General features: G+C 41.3%; 1 long non-coding RNA gene across 2 annotated transcripts in view; it reads right to left on the reverse strand.

Moving 5' to 3' along the window:
• LOC133767043 (uncharacterized) overlaps positions 1–20,847 on the reverse strand; it is a 155,440-nt gene extending 134,593 nt beyond the window's left edge. Inside the window, exons 1-3 of one of the 2 annotated variants that reach the window (XR_009866796.1) lie at positions 20,735–20,847; positions 20,001–20,088; positions 18,980–19,245 (exon numbers count right to left, since the gene is read on the reverse strand). This is a non-coding gene — a long non-coding RNA (uncharacterized LOC133767043). Of the gene's footprint in view, positions 1–18,979; positions 19,246–20,000; positions 20,089–20,734 lie in introns of those variants that run through there. The other variant, XR_009866797.1, reaches the window with a different exon arrangement.
• Positions 20,848–20,942: the final 95 nt, after the last annotated feature.

The raw sequence follows: 20,942 nt of genomic DNA on the forward strand, positions 1-20,942 counted from the left end.
ACCCCTGTTCAAGTCTTTCTGTTTTTTTAATTTAATTTCCAAGCAATTGATTCTATTTCAGGGATGAAATCCAGGAAAGCTAACATTTAATTAGACCTATTTGTATCTTGCAATGTGATACCATGGTCTCTTATGTTTAATTGTAGAGACACGGAGAAACATGGTTGGAATTTCAGTTCTGCTTAGCGATAGTTGTGTGGCCTGGAGCCTCCCTCTCCGCGCTGCATTTTACCATTAGTGGAATGATAATAATGAATCCTACTTTAGGGGAATTTTGCAGTGATTAAAAGAGAATTTATGCTAAATGTCTGACACAAAGAAAATGGTCAAAAATACTAGTTTCCTTCTCTAACAACATCCTCCTTTCTACCCATGCAAGAGAACTGGACAACATCTCAACCTCATCAACATATACTTGCAAACCCCTCTCTCACATGACTGATCTTGGACATGCAAAATTAATTCTAATGAGCTTCAATTTTAGAGGATGCAATTAAAAGAAAACTATCCTTAGTTTATGTAAATCCATTCTGTATATTCCTTGTAACCTCCTGCATGTTAACAACCAGAATCACCACAACCATAACCTGTTATCAAAGAATTTAACCAAAAGCCTCCATTTTGACAACTCTCACAGAAGTAAAGGAAACCTATAAAATACATGACAAAATTTTAAAGGGTACCTACCTTCTCAAAACAGATCTCATAGGAAGAGTAATAAATTCGGATTTTATTGGATGTTTGCTATGACTGTGTCTAAGCTTTTCTGAATTGGTTTTATTATAAAATTGCTTAGGGAACTCATTTTCAGTGCTATAGCTAGTGGATTGTGAAAACAATTCTTCTTAAGATTATTCCCCTTTGAAGAGTTTAATTAAAAAATAGACATATATGAGGCACTAGTAGTAGTAAGTATTTTCTTTCATAGCAGGATAGATATTTGTTATGTTTACTTACTTGTATAAATATACTTGATATTGCAGAATTGAGTCTACTTAGCATCAGACTTCTATAGTTGGAGAATATTTAAGTTCTGCCATCATTTAAAAAAACTCCTTGTTCACTAGGGAAATTATTACAATCAATCCCAACGTTACTAGTTAACATGTGTAAAGCAATAATATCTTCAAAGAAATGGCATACTACAAATGCAGCATAATTTTGGAAAACAGTAAGTATCTCAATAACTAAGAGATATCATTTCAAGCGTGAGAACTGAGCACTGAGCACTGGATATCCTGGTTGAGACTTGTCCTTGACTCCTGATATCATCTGCATTGGTTCTTGGTTCATTCATTCATTCAATACATATTTATTAGAGAATTACCATTTGTAGGCCAGCGCTGAGACTCAATAGGCTAATCCTCCGCCTGTGGTGCCGGCACACTGGGTTCTAGTCGTGGTCGGGGTGCTGGATTCTGTCCCGTTGCCCCTCTTCCAGGCCAGCTCTCTGCTGTGGCTCGGGAGTGCAGTGGAGGATGGCCGAAGTCCTTGGGCCCTGCACCCGCATGGGAGACCAGGAGAAGCACCTGGCTCCTGGCTTCGGATCAGCGCGATGCACCGGCTGCAGTGCACAGGCCGCGGCGGCCATTGGAGGGTGAACCAACGGCAAAGGAAGACCTTTCTCTCTGTCTCTCTCTCTCACTGTCCACTCTGCCTGTCATTTGTGAAGCACTATACTATGTTCTGGGAACATAATTTGTTTAGGAATAGATGCATAAAATAGGACATTGCAAATATGTTTTATCAGTGCCACTACAGAAATATGTACCAGGATCTCAGAGAGGACAGCAAAAGGAAGGACTCATCCTTAAGAGGCTAGACAAGAATGGGGGGGGGGGGGGCGGTGATCAGAAAGCTTCACCATTCCCACTGAGATCTGGAACCAGACAAGGATGCCCACTCTAACCACTGTTATTCAGTATAGTCCTGGAAGTTTTAGTTAGAGCAATGAGGCAAGAAAAAGAAATCAAAAGGATTAAAATTGGGAAGGAGGAAGTCAAACTATCCCTCATGCAGATGACATGATTTTATATATATATATTATATTATTATATTAATATATTATGAATATATTATATATAATATTATATATATATATATATATATATATATATATCTCCACCTGTGGCTCCAGCACCTCATGTGGGCACTGGTTCTAGTCCTGGCTGCTCCTCTTCTGATCCAGCTCTCTGTTGTGGCCTGGGAAAGAAGTGGAAGATGGCCCAAGTGCTTGGGGTTCTGCACCCATGTGGGAGACCCGAAAGAAGCTCCTGGCTCCTGGCTTCAGATCAGCACAGCTCTGGCCATTGTGCCATTTTTTTTTTTCAAGATTTATTTATTTATTTGAAAGTCAGAGTTACACAAAGAGAGGAGAAGCAGAGAGAGAGAGACATCTTCCATCCTCTGGTTCACTCCCCAACTGGCCGCAATGGCCAGAGCTGCGCCAATCCAAAGCCAGGAGCCAGGAGCTTCTTCCAAGTCACCCAAATGGGTGCAGCGGCCCAAGGACTTGGGCCATCTTCTATTGCTTTCCCAGGCCATAGGAGAGAGCTGGATTGGAAGAGGAACAGCCAGGACTAGAATTGGCGCCCACATGGGATGCTGGTGCTTCAGGCCAGAGAATTAACCTGCTGCGCCACAGTGCTGGCCCCCATTGCGCTCATTTGGGAAGATCTTTCTCTCTCTCTCTCCCTCTCACTGTCTGTAACTCTACCTCTCAAAGAAATAAATAAAATCTAAGGGAAAAAAAATCCACTCAAAATGGATCAAAGACCTAAACCTATGACCCAACACCATCAAATTATTAGAGAACACTGGGGAAACCCTACTACACATTGGCATAAGGAAACAATTCTTGGAAAAGACCCCAGAGGCACAGGCAATCAAAATCAAAATTGACAAATGGGATTATATCAAACATAGAAACTTCTGCACTGTGAAAGAAACACTCAGCAAACTGAAGAGGAAACCAATAGAATGGGAACAATTATTTGCACATTATGCAACTGATAAAGGATGAATAGCCAGAATAAATAAATAGTTATCTGTACCCCTATGTTTACTGCCCAAATGCCCATCAGCTGAAGACTGGATAAATAAATTATGGGAGGGGCCGGCACCATGGCTCAATAGGTTAATCCTCTGCCTGCAGCACCGGCATCCCATGTGGGTGCCAGTTCGAGTCCCAGCTGCTGCTCTTCCAATCCAGCTCTCTGCTATGGCCTGGGAAAGCAATGGAAGATAGCTCAAGTCCTTGAGCCCCTGCACCCACATGGCAGGAGGAGGAGGCTCCTGGTTCCTGGCTTCGGATCAGTGCAGCTCTGGCTGTTGCGGCCATTTGGGTAGTAAGCCAGCAGAAGGAAGACCTTTATCTTTGTCTCTCCCTCTCACTGTCTGTAACTCTACCTCTCAAATGAATAAATAAAATCTTTAAAAAAAAAACAAAAAAAAAAGAAATTATGGGATATGTACACCACAGAATACTATACAGTGGTAAAAAAAAAAATGTAATCCTGTCATTTGCAACAAAACCAATGAATCTGGCAAACACCATACTTAGTGAAATAAGCCAGTCCCCAAAGGACAAATACCATATATTCTCCCTGATCTGTGACAGCTAATAGAGCACAAAAAAGGTAACATACAGAAGTGAAATTAACACCTTGAGCTGCAATGACTTTGAACAGTCCTTGTCTTGATTGTTGAGGAACAGTTTTTCTCCATACAATTTTTTGAGCTCTTTACTTGGTATAGAGTTAATGTGTATAAAGTTAATTAAAATAGACCTTATTAAAATAAGAATGGAATAGGAAAAGGAGGAAGAAGAGGGTTGGGAGTGTAGGTGGGAGGCAGGTATAGTGGGAAGAATCACTGTATTCCTAAAGTTGTATTTATGAAATGCATGAAGGTTGTATTCCTTAAATAAAAGATTTCTGGGAGGGGGGAAAAAAAAGAAATTTTCACAAAGAATGGAAATGACACTTGAGCTGGGTACTGAAGCTCTTCATTTTTTTTTTTTTTTTGACAGGCAGAGTGGACAGTGAGAGAGAGAGAGAGACAGAGAGAAAGGTCTTCCTTTGCTGTTGGTTCACCCTCCAATGGCCGCCGCAGCCGGCACACCACACTGATCCAAAGCCAGGAGCCAGGTGCTTCTCCTGGTCTCCCATGGGGTGCAGGGCCCAAGCACTTGGGCCATCCTCCACTGCCTTCCCGGGCCGTAGCAGAGAGCTGCACTGGAAGAGGAGCAACCGGGACAGAATCCAGTGCCCCAACCGGGACTAGAACCCGGTGTGCTGGCGCCACAGGCGGAGGATTAGCCTATTGAGCCGCGGCGCCGGCCATCTTCATTTGTTTTGAGGATGAAAAGACTAGGAATCCTAGGCAGAATGAACCACAGAATCATAGTTAGACAAGAAAAAAATCATACTTTGCATCTGACGGTATTTGTGAGTAGGTTAATGTGAATGGAACATGGCTTCACAGGTGCGCATGAAGGGATTTCACATCTGCTTAGTCTCTGTTTAGTTGCCTGTCCCCTACTGCACTTTGCTCCATACATCCCTCTCTGGACACTTTTATGTAGTAAAGAGCTAACAGCAGGCCCAAGGCTGCTGTTCTTAGTAAGATCTGCTTGCAAGGTTGCCCATTGACTGGCATCCTGGGAACTAAAGGTTCTGGCTATGCCCTAAATGATGAGTGGCCCACTGTATCTGAACTGTACAAACAAAATGATTTATGCTAAACACCTGCTTGCCTTCTAGCAGCCAGGGACTTTGGTACGTGCCAAGAAGAAGGTGTCTATATGACTAGCCCTCAATAAAAACCTTGGACACTGAGTTGGAATGTGTTTTCCTGGCAGGCTGCATTTTGTGTCGGTTATTTTCAAATTGTTGGGGGAGAAATAAGGCGCCTTCTGTGTGATTCCACTAGGAAAAGACTCTTGGAAGCTTGCAACTGGTTTCCCCCAGACTTTGTCCTGTATGTCTTTCTCCTTTCCTGATTTTGCTCTGTATCCTGTCACTCTATATTCACAGATTACCTAGCCCTTAGGTTTCCATCTCTGGCCATTTCTTCATCTTCATTTAATACCACTCCTCCTCTCACTACTCTAGTTATGCTGGATGCCTTTCTGTTAAACATTCCTAGAATATTCTTGCTTCAAGACCTTTGTCCATTCAGTTCCCTTTGCATGGGCTTTTTCTCTCAGGTATGTTACATGATTTGTTCCCTCACCTTTTTCATGTCTCAGCCCATGCCTCTTGCTGTAATAGAACCTTTGATTTTTAGCTGGGCATATGGCCACCAGAAATAAAAAGTATACTTCCCAACTTTGATAGGCACAGCAGTGTGACTACATGCAAACTAATGAGAAATAAGTGGAAGCTAGGTACGTACATTCTAGGAAGCCTCTTTAATACTGGAATGGGTTCTATTTTCCCTCTTCATTTTCCTTCCTGTTGTATGGAATGAGATAAAATGCTTGGATTTTATTTTTTTTGCAGCCATCTTAAACCATTAAAATGAAGGTACAGTCAATGCAAGAACAAGGTAGAAGGGGCTTGATATGTGGAGACCAATTCCAGTCTCTGAGAACCTACCTCTGGCCTTTGACATGAGCCAGAAACAAACTTCTGTTTACTTTAAGCCTAGATGTCTGGGGTCTTCTCCCGCTTAAAGTTGGCCATAATGCTAACTAATATAAAGATTAATTTTCTGATTTTCTGAAACCAGATGGCAGAGTTACATAGTACAAAGATGGCATTATATTGTTTTCACTTTGTTTAAAGGAAGTCATGAAAGTAAGGCTGGCAGGTAAAATGTGATCCTATTGGACATGTCAACTGGGAAAAAGGGATTATAGTAATGATTCCCAAGAAGTCACACCTGTGTCCACACCTCTTTGCAACGTGATGTTGGCATTCTCCCATCAAAAGGAAGAGGTTGTCTCCTCATATCCTTAAATTCAGGTTGGACTTGTGACTGGCTTTTACCTAGAAAACTGATAAAACTGACTTTATGCTAGTTCTAGAATGTAGCTTTAAGAGGCCTTGAAGCTTCCATTACTCACCCTCTTGGGACCACCATGCAAGGAAGCCCAGTGTAGTTGTTCAGGGGACAGGACACCGTATGGAAGACAAGAGAGACCAGCAGACATGTGAATGAGACCTTCTTATATCCTTCAGCCCCAGAAAAGCCATCAGATGACTTGAACCACATGAATACACACAGACAAAACCATCAAAAGGTACTCTCAGATAATGGGCCACAGAATCTTTGACAACGTTTTTATGCAGCAATACATGAAAATTAATCTGAGTGAATATTTGTTTCTTGTGGCAGAAAGAGCCTAAGACAAGGGAAAATGTAAGTAAAAAGCAACTTAATTAGGTTTATTGACTATAAAGAGAAATATAAAATCTTCAGCTTAGCCCCCTTAGCAAAAATGAGAGACACAAATATTCAATAATTATGATAAACATAAGAAAGAGGTAACATAAGATAGTAGAAGAAACATTGAATGAAAAATTGGCATGGGATGGGAGCTGTGGCATAGAGGGTAAAGTTGCCACCTGCAGTGCTGGCCTCCTATAATGGGCGTTGGTTCAAGTCCTGGCTGTTCCACTTCTGATTCAGCTTGCTGCTAATGCACCTGAGAATGCAGCAGAAGACAGCCCAAGCGCTTGGGCCCCTGAACCCATTTGGAAACCCAGAAGAAGCTCCTGGCTCTTGGTTGCAGGCAGCCATTTGGGGAGTGACCAAATGGATGGAAGATCTTTCTTTCTCTTTCTCTCCCTCTCTATGACTCTGCCTTTCAAATAAATACATCTTTTTAAAAAATAGCAAAGTTGACAGAACTGAATTATGGTACTCCTCTCACAGTTTTATGACTTTAAAAATGTTGCCTGGTCTTACAGTATCTCTTTTTCAATTATAATAGGCAGATCATTTCATTGCTCACATAATCACTCAACAAACACTGAAAATGTTGGGAACTATTATCATGAGGGGAGAGATGATAGGAGGTCTTAACTTTCTACTTATACATTTCTGTAAATTTGCTTGTAAAAAAACAGACTATTTGTATAATTAGCAAAAATAAAAAAAGATGTTACTATGGGTTAGAATTGTGAAAGCCCTGGTGCCAGTGTGGTGGCATAGTGGGTTAAACCACCCACTGCAGTGCCAGCATCCTATATGGGTGTCGGTTCAATTCCTGGCTGCTCCACTTCCTACTCCTCACTAATGCACCTGGGAAAGCAGCGCAAGATGGCCCAAGTGCTTGGGCACCTGCACCCACATTGAGACCCAAAGGAAGCTCCTGTCTCCTGGCTTTCGTCTGGCCATTTCAGACATCTGGGGAGTGTACCAGTAGATGGGAGAACTCTACCTTTCAAATGGAAGGAAGGAAGGAAGGAAGGAAGGGAGGAAGGGAGGGAGGGAAAAAGGGAGGGAGGGAGGGAAAGAAAGAGAAGGAGAAAAAAGGAAGAAGGAAGGAAGGAAGGAAAGAAAGAAAGAGAGAGAAAGAGAGAAATAAAGAAAAAGAAAAGAAGAGAAGAGAAAGGAAGGAGGGATGGAGGGAAGAAGAAGGAAAGAAGGAAGGAACGAACGAATGAACGAATGGACTGTGGAAGCCCTAACCTGTAATACTTCAGAATGTGACCGTATTTGGAGAGGTGATTTAAAGGTAATCACCTATAAAGAGGTGATTAAGTTAAGTGATGCTGTTAGGGTGTGCTCTAGTTCAGTGTGATTTGTGCATTCCCTTGAGCACACAGAGAGACACCAGGATCCATAGAGAAAAGACATGTGAGAACACAGAGGGAAAGCACCCATAAGTAAGCAAAGCAGAAAGGTTCAAATAAACAAACCTACTGATGCATGAATCTTGGATTTCTAGCCTTTAGAACTATGAGGAAATAAGTTGTGTTGTTTAAGTCACCCAATCTCTAGCATTTTGTTATGGCAGCCCTAGGAGACTAATGAAGATATTTTCATACTGAAAAAGAGTCAATGCCTCCAGTGAATACAATGCATTTATTCTTGAAGTGCTCATGTTCAAGTAGAAGAGAAACATTAATGTTTAATACAACACATCAACAATGGTCCAGATTTCCAGATTTGTCCCTACTAGGTACAGCCCCTCGAGAAGCAACTGTATCATTATTACAAAGAAATGCATGAACAGTTATGTTAAGGATGCTTGTCAAGTATGTTATACATAAATTATTGTGCAACTGAATGAACATGTAAGTATAAATAATAAGATAATATATAACTAAAAATAGCAAAAAGTTTCAGTGAATCTGGTTTACGACTAAAGCATAAAAATGAATCCTTGATATTTATGGTAATAAAGATGTATATGAAATATTTTAGTATAGAGAATGAAAAAAAAGCTACTAAAAACTTAAGACAAAATGTAAAACAATGTAATATGATGACTGCTATGGTGAGACCATGTAAAGAATACTATAGGAATCCAGAGGTGGTGGGATCTAACCAGCTAAGGAGAAGGAGATGTTTTGGGTGGGTAGCAAGAGTTTAGGAAACCTCTCCTGGGGGTGAATTACCACCTTCAGTGCTGATGTAGCAGTAGAGGCAAGGATGGTTCTAACTGCTGGCCTCTGAGCTGAACCTCGGGGTGTGACTGCCATCTGGAACACTGGCTCACAATGACTTCAAGAATTGGTTAAACCTCAACCTTAAACCTACCCACATAAATTGGAGAATGGGTATACTCATGAGTGCTGCTGATATTCTAGTTTATTTTGAAAAATGTACTTTTTAAATGCTATTTATCATCATCACAATCTCATTAAAGATGTTAACATAAAAATAGGAAGTATATTATTATGTCATAATAAAGGAAAAATCCTATAAATTGAATATGTTAAGCTTTAAATTTCCTCACCATCCTTGGTTTTGGCACTGTACCCACATTAGTAGTCTTAGATGAGTATTTAGTTGCCATTATAGTTTCAAGTAAACTTTTACTAGTTATGTTATAAACACAAAAACAGTATTTGGTATCTTAACGTGGCAAAGACTTCTAGTTTCTCCTCCAAATCCATGCTTTTTTTTTTTTTTTCTCTTCAGAAATCAAGATTACATCAGATACACGACTACTCAGCTACAGACTACATCTCTAGCCTCTTTCCTAGTTAGACGTGACTATGTGGCTGTTTCAGCTAATGGGACATAAATTGAAGTTATGTGTAATTTAAGGGTCATCTCCACTTTATTTTTATTTTATTATTTTTTTATTTTTATTTTTGACAGGCAGAGTGGACAGTGAGAGAGAGACAGAGAGAAAGGTCTTCCTTTGCCCTTGGTTCACCCTCCAATGGCCATCGCGGCCAGTGCACTGCGGCCGACACACCGTGCTGATCCCAAGGTAGGAGCCAGGTGCTTCTCCTGGTCTCCCATGGGGTGCAGGGCCCAAGCACTTGGGCCATCCTCCACTGCACTCCCGGGCCATAGCAGAGAGCTGGCCTGGAAGAGGGGCAACTGGGACAGAATCCGGTGCCCTGACCAGGACTAGAACCCGGTGTGTCGGCGCCGCAAGGTGGCATCTCCGCTTTAAAAGATAAGCTTCTTGCCTAGGATGGTTACTGGCGCCATAAACTAGAGTGTCAATTTGTTGGGTCAACAACAGGAGTCACTGTGCACTTGCTCCTCATGTGGGATCTCTGTCCTTAATGTGCTGTACATTGTGATTTAATGCTATAACTAGTACTCAAACAGTATGTTTCACTTTGTGTTTCTATGTGGGTGCAAACTGTTGAAATCTTTATACTAAATTGATCTTCTGTATATAAAGAGAATTGAAAATGAATCTTGATGCAAATGGAAGGTGAGAGGGAGTGGGAGAGGGGAGGGTTGTGGGTGGGAGGGAAGTTATGGGAGGGGGAAACCATTGTAATCCATAAGCTGTACACTGGAAATTTATATTCATTAAATAAAAGTTAAAAAAAAAAAAAGATAAGCTTCTTGCCTTGGACTTCCTCTTTTCTCTTTCCATGGGTTAGAACAATGAATGTGACCACAACACAACTTTGACCATGAGGATGAAGACATCACCCTTGGGGGAAGGAATGTGGCTCGAATGACTGCATGGAATTGAGATTCCTCATGAACCTGAACTGCTCACCTCCAGACTATAACATGAAGAAGAAAGGGGCTTGCATCTTACTTTAACCTTTTTGTATGTATGTATACTTTTGATGTTTCTTTCTTTCTTTTTTGGAAGCTCAGCCTTTACTCTGATAAGCAAGACTTTGTTTTTCTCTTGTTTTTGCAATGATGTTTGCTCTCTAACCTTCCTCTTGAGAAGTTCCATGTGCTGCTCCTATTTATTCTCCCAACAAGGGTCACTGCTAAAGAGAAAGACATTTACGCAAAATTTTCCTTTCTAAATGTGGAATTCCCCTAAGTGGAGAAGGCCAGTTACCTTACTGCTCTCCACAGTTTCTCACACAGGTCTCCGCCTTGTTCCCTTCCCCCTCCATAGACAACCATTAAAAGAACCTTTCCCTTGGTGGTTTTTCTTCACCAATGGACACAGCTCATGCTCAGGGCTTTCCGCCCCGCCTATCTCACTTCCCTCTTCCACCTTATGCCCACTGTCTCTTTCACTATCCAGACAACTAACAATACATAATCCCTTTCAAATCACAAACAAGACTTTCAAGAAAGAGCTATTGAATATGCACTTTGTAAGGTCCAGAATAAAATGATTAAATAGGGAAAGTACCTGACTTTTAGTACAGATACAATTATAAATTAAAGTAAAAATTCCTATAATTGAATAAGTATAGTGTGTTATGGGAATACTTAGGAAAGCCAATTTACCTAGTGTTGTTCATAGGAAATGTAATCAATAGTGTCAAGTGAAATAAAGGCATAGAAGAAGGTGAAATAAATGTATATATTGGCTACAAAAAAGACTACACTTGTTAATCAACACTGATATAATTTTAAAACTTCAAAAAATTTAGAATATATACTATAAAAAGTGAGATTTTCTTTCACATCTTAACATTTATCCCCATTGGGATTTGTTAATATTTGGTACATATTCTTCCAGATACATGAGGAGTTTTCAAAAAGCTCGTGGAAAACGTGTGCTATCAAAAAAAAATTAGGCATGGGGCCAACATTGTGGCACAGTGGGTTAAGCTGCTGCCTGATGCTGGCATTCTACATGAGTGTCACTGCCAGTCCTGGCTGTTCTGTTTCTGATCCAGCTCTCTGCACCTGGAAAAGCAACAGAAGATGGCCCAAGCACTTGGGCCCTTGACGCCCACCTGGGAGACCCAGATGGAGTTCCTAGCTCCTGTCTTCAGCCTGTCCATTCCCCAGTCATTGTAGCCATCTGGGCAGTGAACCAGTGACTAGGAGGTTTCTTTCTGTCTGTCTGTCTCTCTGTAATTCTAGTTTTCAAACAAATAAATAAATCTTAAAAAAATTCCTTGGCTTTAAAAAAAAGTATTTGTGGGTTTCAAATATTTTGCATCAAAATAAACATATCTTTTAATTCAATTTTTATATGAAGTTTGGGAACTGACTCATATAGTATGAAAATAGATATGTCAACAAATATCTATATGGGCTTATATTTTACAAAAATCTAATAAAAGTACAGATAATGTTACATAGCTTCCTTTTTTTCACATGGACTTGGGTCCTTATCACTACACATGCATCTATCTTATTAAAAATAATGATATAAACTACTAGTGATACAGTAACTTGTTTAACAGAGCTCCCTTTTCTGACATTCAGGTTTTTAAATTTTTTCCTTCTATACTCACTGTGTCACAGAATGTTCTATCCATCGACTTAATGATAAATATTAAGAGAAAAGGGACACAGTCTAAGAAATGCATGCCCAAAAGGTGTGAGAAAAACCGTACACTTTTTGGATATGTAAAGTATCGAAGGTACCTTCTGTTTTTCCTTCTGGGGAACTTACTTGAGGAATCACTGTAGCAAAATAAAAAATAAAAGAAAAACTACAATTGAAAGAGGTTTTAAGTATGTAAAAACATAAGTGAGTAATCAATCCAGTAAAATTTAAAAGGCCAAAATAGGGGATAATAGCATGTTTCCTGATAAGAGAACCTGAGAATATTATATAAAAAAAAATGGTATGTCCCATATTAATGATTAGGCTGCTTTCAATCTCAAACAAACCCAAAGAGGGTTTTAAATCATGAAAAAAAAACAACTTTCTCAGAAAATAAAGTAAGAAATAACAAAGAATATTTATAAAAGTGAGGGCAGAGGGTGGGGCAAGAGTTGTGGTACAGCTGTTAAACTACTATTTAGAATGCCAGCATTTCATATCCTCATACTGGAGTGCTGGTTTAAGTTCCAGATCCTACACTGCTGATCCAGCTTCCTGTCAATGTGCTTGGGAAGGGAGTGGAAGGGAAGCCCAAGTGCTTGGGTCCCTGCCACCCATGTGAGAGCCTGGGATAGAGTTCCAGGCTCCTGGCTTTGACCTGGTTCAGACCTTATGGCCATTTGGGGAATGAACCAGCAGACAGAAGATCTCTCTCTTTCTGTCTGTCTGTCTCTTCCCCTCTCTGTGTAACTCTGCCTTTCAAATAAATAAATCTTAAAAAATATGCAATAATTAAGTCATATTATTTACAGAGAATCGAAAGATAAATCAGTGACCTAGAGAAGTGGTAATTTGGAATCAGAGTTATCTTAGTAGAAAAAGGACAAAAAGATAATATATTTAAATGAAATTACAAATTGAAGGCTAAAGAAATGTTTTTATAGTAAATGTTAGGAAAACAAAATAACTTTCGATGAGCTTTTCATTACAACATAAAACAGATAAAAAGTTAAAAATTCAACCATGAAAAACTGAGAAAAGTGTCATGATTAAAACACTGCTTGGTATGCCTACATTTATTTCAGAGTGCCTGAGTTTGATTCCTGACTCTACTTCCTACTCCAGCTACTTGCTAACACACACCCTGGCAAGCAGAGGTTCAAGCACTAGGATCCCCTCAGTTGGGTTCCTGGCTCCTGGCTTCAGCCTGGCCCAGCCCCAGCTTTGTGGGCATTTGGGAAGTGAACCAGTAGATGAAAGATCACTCTATTCCTCTCAAAAATAAACAAACAAATAAATAAATTGGGGGCAAGTGCTGTGGCATAGTGGGTTAACGCCCTTGCCTGAAGCACTGGCATCCCATAAGGGCACTGGTGGAGTCCCGGCTGCTCCACTTCTGATCCAGCTCTCTGCTATGGCCTGGGAAAGCAGTAGAAGATGGCCCAAGTCCTTGGGCCCCTGCACCCATGTGGAAGACCAGAAGAAGCTCCTGGCTCCTGGCTTTGGATGGGCACAGCTTCGGCCGTTGCGGCCAACTGGGGAGCGAACCAGCAGATGGAAGACCTCTCTCTCTCTCTCTCTCTGCCTTTCCTCTCAATGTGTAACTCTGACTTTCAAATAAATAAATAAAAGTCTTTTAAAAAAATAAAAAAAAAGAATTAGTCACTTGTTACTGTTAAAAGAAATTGAAAAAGGTATAAAGTTTTTATCATCCCTTAATGAGGAAAGACAGCTTCAACAAAAAAGCAATTGAAGAAACCATAGGAAAAAATAAAAAAATTGATCATATAAAAATACAGTGTCTATACTTAAAAAATACAGATAAACATAAAGGGCAAATCACAAACTGGAGAAAGATTTGCATAACATAAATTTCCAAAAACAGTGTTACTAGCATTTGTCAAAACTCTAATACTGGTTAAATCCTGCTCCTGGCCCAGTCTATGCCTAACCATCACAGATGAATGTGTATGATGAAAAATATAAAACCATGTGCATTGGTATAACTTTAAATTGGCTGTTAACTGCCTTCCAGTGAGGCTTTAGTCCGCTTCTAAAACTGTCATGCATTTCCTGAGCTCATTCACTCCCACGTTCCCCCCGGGCTATTTCATAGTGTCTTGTCACACTTTAGACTTCCAGTGTGTCCTCCCCGTCCTCTTGCTGATGATCTTGCTTTTTTCACTCAGAATAGTAAGAATCATAACTTCCACACACTCCCCCTCACCATGTCAACCACTCTCCTGTCCCAGAAGATGTGTCTGTCCATGGGCCCCATACCCTCTCACCTATTCAAGGACAAGGCTGTGTCCTCCCTGCTCTCCCTCAACCCCCATCACTACTGAATTACACCCTTCAGCCCACAGTCATGATGTTATTTTTCACATCTTAAAAAAAACCCGTGTTGTACATTTTGCCTGAAGCCATTACCCCATTTCTCCACTCTCCTCTGCAGCAAGCCTCCTATAGTGGGAGCTCCGTGAGTAAATGTGTCCTGTGACATTTCCAATTGCTGGACTTCTGTTCTCTCTTGAACTCGTTCAGGCTTTCGGACCTCACCAGCTTCACCATGATTGCTCTTGTCAAGGTCACCCAGGTCCTTCATCTTTTTAAGAAAAGATTTATTTATTTTTGTTGAAAGGCAAAGTGATGGAAAAGGAGAGGGAAAGGGAGACAGAGACGGATCTTCCATTTCTTGGCTTACTCTTCAAATGACTGCAATAGCCAGGGTTGGCCCAGGCTAAAGCCTGGAGCCTGGAACCCCACCTGGATTTCTCATGTGAGTGGCAGAGACTCATGTGCCTAAGCCATCATCTACCTCCTTCCCAGGTGCATTAGCTGAAAGCTGTAGTAGAAGTGCAGAGTAACCAGGACTCCAATAGGTACCTGGATGGGATGTGGATGTCCCAAGTACCTGCTCTTACCCTGCTGTGACATAACACCAAGGACACTGGTTTTTGCTAACCCCAATAATTATTCTTCTCTTCTATCTCTTTTCATCTATTTGCTGCATTTTGCAGTGTTCACCTTCCCTTCCCCAAAACCTGCAATTCACCTGACATTCAATATGGCACTCTCCTGACTGAGTTCTTCCCATCTCACTGTCTTCTGAGATCTAAAATGGTCCTCCTAACCTATCCACATTCTTCAAACCCACTCCACTTGTCGTCTTCCCCATTTCTGTTAATGACAACTCCATCTTTCCAGTTGCTCAGACCAAAACTCTGGAAGTCATACTTGACTCGGCTCCTTCTGCTACAGTGCACTTCTAGCAGGACTGTGAAAGCGCCAGCTGTTATCTTCCGCATAGCTGCCGACACTGATCACATTTTCCACTGTCACCGCTACCACTCTGGTGCAAGCCACCAGACATCGCAGTGACCCTCTAACTGCTTTTCCTGCTTCCACTTTTGCTCCTGTCGCTCTCTTCCCAACAGTCAGAGCAGCCCTGTTAAGTCAGGTTAGCACGTCAGGTGTTTGCTCATACATGCCAATAGATCTTCCTCTGGGAGGGAAAGTCAGTCTGCAGTGTTCACAGACACCATGCCCCTTCGCCCTCATCACATAGACTCTCTGTCCACTGCTTCAGCCAGAGCAGCCTTCTTGCTGTTTCTGGAAAAAGCCAGAAAGGCTTTGGGCCTTTGTGATGTCCTCCCCTGACTGGAGTGCCTAGCCCCAGACAATTAACTGGCTATTCCTCCTCTTTTTTGTGACTTTATTCAGGTATCACCTTGTCTGCCCACTCTGTTCAGCCCTCCGTAGTCCCTATCCCCTCTCTTGCTTTTTCACTGCAGTGCTACACTGGATGACTGTTATTTACTTCTTGTATTGTCAGTTTAGCCTCTTAGAATGTAAGCTCCCTAAAGTCAGGGAGTTTTGTATTATGTGTTGCCGATGCAGACTCAGTGCTTACACATACAGTAGTTCGATAAATATCGGAATAAATGAACGCATTTATGTTTAATGCATACACAAAGGACAAACGGGAGTATAAGTCTCTCCAAAATTCCTAAAATCTAATTTGATAATATATATTTAAAGTTTTAAATATGTGCTCAGTAATTTCGTTCCCAGAAATTTATCAATGCAGGAGTTCCCTAACCAGTGGTAGGGCAACATTGCTCCAGCTATTTATGTGAAAAACAAAGAAAAATATTCTGGAAAAATAAACTCTTAACCTGGTGTAATTCTTAAATTTGGTTGCACAGTGTATTTATCCAGGGGATTAAAAGTATGTTTCTGCCTGAGCCCCATCTTTGCAGTTCTGATTCGATGGTTTTGGTCTGGTTGTCTGTGCTATTAGCAGTCTGGTGGTCATCATCCAGAATAGGTAATTCATGTGGGGCTGTAGGTAGTAACCCTGTTCACATCTCTGGCCTTGTATCTTTTTCACACAAACTGAAGGAGTTAGAGGACATTATCTGTAAGCAGCTCTGCAATGGGGATACTCCATGTATATCAGGGAAATGCTCTTAATTTGAGGTTTGTATGGAAGTATGTAGTGTTTCTTACTGGCATATATGTGTATGTATATGTATATAAACTTGAAACTGTTCCAAAATAAGAAAAGGGATCTCTATTTATTACAGAGAAATCATGATAATAAAACGGAATTGTGGCACTGAAGGTTAAGCCTCGGCCTGCAGTGCTGGCATCCCATGTGGGTGCTGGTTCAGGTTCCAGCTGCTCCACTTCCAATCCAGCTCCCTGCTAATGCGCCTGGGAAAGCAGCAGAAGATGACCCAAGTGCTTGGGCCCCTGCACCCATGTAGGAGACCTGGAAGAAGCTCCTGGCTCCTGGCTCCTGGCTTCGGCCTGACCCAGCCCTGGCCATTGTGGTCATTTGAGGAGTGAACCAGCAGATGAAAGTTTTCTCTCTCTCCTTTTCTGTCTGTATCTCTGCCTTTCAAATAAATAAAGAAATCTTAAAAAAACAACAACAAAATTGTATAGTCATCAAGTCCTCTACTCCAATGTGTCAGACATGATGTTAGGGAAAACTATCATATACTTCTTACAGGGCTGGTTAGGAAACAGGGCTCTGAACTTGGGAGAGCTGGGATCCTTTTAGATTTATTTATTGATTTTTATATAGGATATTGAGAAACACCAGCAAACAGTAGTGAGAACATTTTGAAGCATTAGATAAACAAAATGAGAAAGATTTTTGATCCTACAGAAGTCTTCTCGTGCTTTCTAAAAATTTTTAAAGGTTTTTATTTATTTATTTGAAAGAGAGAGAGAGAGAGAGAGAGAGAGAGAGAGAGAGAGAGATCTTCCATCCATTGGTTCACTCCTCAAATGGCTGCAAAAGCTTCAGGGGGGAGGGATGTCGGGGTGGCTGAAGCCAGCGGAAGGAGCTTCTTCCAAGTCTCCCAAATGGGTGCAGGGACCCAAGGACTTGGACCATCTTTTCTGCTGCTTTACCAAGCGCATTAGCAGGCAGCTGGATCTTAACTGGAGCAGCTAGGACTCAAATCGGTGCCCATATCTGATGCCAGGACTGCAGGCAGCGGCTTAACCCACTATGTCACAATGCCAGCCCCTTTCATGCTTTCTTTGTACATGTAATTTGTAGCATTTTCTACATCTCTTTACATTTGAGGACCATGACATATGCTCCAATAATAAATCTGCCACCAATAAATAAATACATATATTTTTAAGAAAATCAGCCTTCAATTAATTCAGTTGCCAATAATATTCTGGATATTTTTCATCTGAATAAACAATCCAGGTTGGTAGAGGTCTAATATACTTGGAAGTAGCTTTTTAAGATGAAGAAGCCAAAGTTGTTCACGTATCGTTAAAAAAAAAAAACCAAAAATACAACTGAGCTGGATAAACTCACCCAGGGATGCATTTCTTCACAAAGAAACTTCAAGTTATTCCTCATAAGCAGATACCACTGCACTGTACCATCAGACAACATGTGACTGATTACAGAGCCTTTCAAAAATTCTATTACTCACTTAGAACCAAAGTAATCCACTTTTTAGGGCATATAAATTGTTCTGAAAGAGAATTATCACATGACATTTGGTTTTAAATCCCAGTTCCATAACTTACTGTAAAATGAGAATCATCACTTCACACACATTAATTATTAAGTAATATATTAATATGTGAAAAGTGCTTACAAGTGTAAAATGCCCGACACACAGCAAATGTTCCATGTACTGGCATTCATCCTTATGATTTGTGTGGCTATTGTTGCAATCATTACTACACATTACTTCTGAATCTTTTAGTTAAATGTTTTTAAGAAAAAACCTGGTCAATTATGTTACAAAGTGGATTATCTCCATAATGTGAGAGCACTGTGGTTCTTATTAATTTATTTATTGTGAGTTTCACCATGCAGGCTGAAGTGTATCAAATAGTAGTTCTTGAGCTGTTTTTTATATTAGTTGTTGTAATAGTTTTAAACACATGGACAAGTTAAAAATGATCTTCATAATCCCACTTGGAAGTGAGCATGGGTCCTGGTTGCTGAGCAAAATTTACAATAAAACCTATATTAATGAGAACCTCAGTATCCAGACCCTTACAGGTACTGGATTCTAATGGGGACCCTTCTGTACAATACTAGATGTCACTAAGCAACATCTTTAATTTTATATATTTATTTTCATTTTATTTTAAAGGGAGAGAGCAAGAGGGAACAGGAGATGGAGAGAGAGAATGAGCCATTTCTTGGGTCACTCCTCAAATACCTCTAAAAGCCAGAGCTCGGCCAGGTCAAAGACAGGAATGCAGCATGTGGAAATCAAACCAGAACTCCAGTGTAGATGGCAGGAACCCAAAAACTTGAGCCACCACCTGCTGGTGCTCATTAGCAGGAAGCTGGAAGAGAGTGGAACCAGGAGTCGAACCTGGCATTCTGATATGCCATGTGGGTGTTTCAAGTGGAGACTTAACTGATGTACCCAAAGCCCTAGGCAACACCTGGGCATAAAGTAGAAGAGTCTATCGTTTCCAAACAGGCTATGCTTTGGCTGTGAAAAGACCCAAAGATTAACAGCCTTAGAAGGAAGAACGTGAAGTAGTCTTGTGAATTCACTATGGAGAATCAGCAACATCACTACGATGACCTCACTGAGTAGGCTGAGTGACAGATTGCTTTATTTCACTGAATGGTCATATCAGGAAAGACCATCTGCATAGCAATAGTTCCTGACATGTCTTTTTCTTTTTTTAACTGCTACCTTTGGAGAATGTTTTTGGGGGTAGCTGGAACCAACTAGCCTGGGCTGAAGAGTTCCCGTCCTGCCCAGAGCATCTTGCTTTTCAAGGCTGTCTTCAGCTGAGGGTGATGAGAAAGCACGTGGCTGCCATTTCCTCTCTGAGAACTGCTGAATTAGGGGGGAAGCAGATGACGGGCTGAGTTCGTCCTGTGGGGAGGGAGGAAGGGAAGGCAGGGGCTACTTCTCTGAGGGCCAACTTCTGCTTTCCTGGGGCTTGCTTTCCTAAGCGCCTAGTTCCTTTTTATAAAATGCCTCTGTAATCAGTTCAGGGAGTGGCTAACTTTGTTTTCCCAGCCTCTTTGTCACTACTCTGTTCCACAGTCTTAATTGGTATCCTGTCTATTAATCTTTTAAAAATCTTATCAAATCTTAACAAGGGGACTTATTTAAATATCCCTTCAATGAGAATGTTTTCTGTGGGTTAAAAGACATAACTTTGAAAAAGATACAGCTTGAGGATAATCGAATTGAAGCGTCAAGCCCTATCAGACAAGCCCTGAGGCTGGATGCTGGTTCTGATCCTGTCGGGTTGCATCATTTATTTTATTTGATGTTGAATTCAAGATAATAATGTTATTTTACACCACTTTCCAGTATGACGTCAGTGTCTTTGGCACTCTGGGACTTACTTGTTTATGAAATGGAAGTTTCTGCTTCCTTAAGAATGTCTCAACTCCTGGTAATGTGAATATTTTTGAAACCCTTTTGGTAGGGCTAGCCTGTAGTGTTTGTAGATGTTTGGGGAGTAGAAGTGGACGTGAAAATATTCAGAAGAGGGAGGGGCTTAAGGCTTCTTGAGGCTTCCCTAACAGTTTCGTACCATCACAAATAGTTAAATAGACAATTTTTTAGAAGTCCTACAATACATCCTGCTGCTACCACTATGTACGTCTAAAAATTACCTGCAGGATGGAGAGCTCTTGGATGAAGACTGCTTGGATTAAATGCCCAGTTTGGCCATTCTCTAGCTCTGCGGTCAAGTTACAGCAGCTGTAAATGAGGATTAAAATGAGCAGTCACTACGTAAAGTAGTTACAAGATTAAACCATCACAGTTTAAGCTGTTACTGTACTAATGCCTTTTTTTTTTTTCAATAACAAAAAATTGGCGAGGGAAAATTATCGAGCATCTACTATTTGCTGGACACTAGTCGGACAGTTTACGATCCCACTTAATCCTCTGTAAAGCAATGTTCGTCATCTCATTTTTCGGATGATGAAATCATGGCTAGGAAGCCTCACCATTTCTCCTAAAGGTCACGTAACCACTGACTAGTTTGAACACGGAATCGTCCCTAAGCACGTGTGTACGTGGCACAAAGCAAGCCTCATTCACTTTCTCTTTACTCCCACCCCAGGGTATGTTTCAGGGTTTCCAAAGAGCAGAGTGCGGGAGTGTCATCCGAGAGCAAGGGGTACAGCACACGTCGCTAAGGATTTTAACCTCCAGCGTTTGAGTGACTGGCTCGGTTTGCGTTGCAGTCGGCCTGCTCTCAAGTTGCTGGGTGCCCCTCGGCAAAGTACCTCACCCTTCAGGATCGCAACTAAAACAGGCTTAGCACCAGACGGCTGGACTGATTTCCAAGCTCCCTCTGGTTCCACAATCGCAGCCTTGTAACCACAGACCCCCTCCTCACCATTCGAGCCAGTTTCCCGTTGCTCCGGGACCAGCCACCCTTTGCCACAACTCGGCTGCACAGCCCTCCTAGCCACCGCTCCCTACACCCAACCCTTCCCCGTGACCGCGGGACTAAAGGTCAGGGGCGAGAGCCCGAGCACCGCCCGCGGAATTACAAAGCAAGCAGTCCCTGAACTTCGCGAGCCCGCAGCAGAACGCCACCCCGG

This window comes from Lepus europaeus, chromosome 1 (genome assembly GCF_033115175.1).
Source record: "Lepus europaeus isolate LE1 chromosome 1, mLepTim1.pri, whole genome shotgun sequence".
NCBI classification, from domain to species: domain Eukaryota; kingdom Metazoa; phylum Chordata; class Mammalia; order Lagomorpha; family Leporidae; genus Lepus; species Lepus europaeus.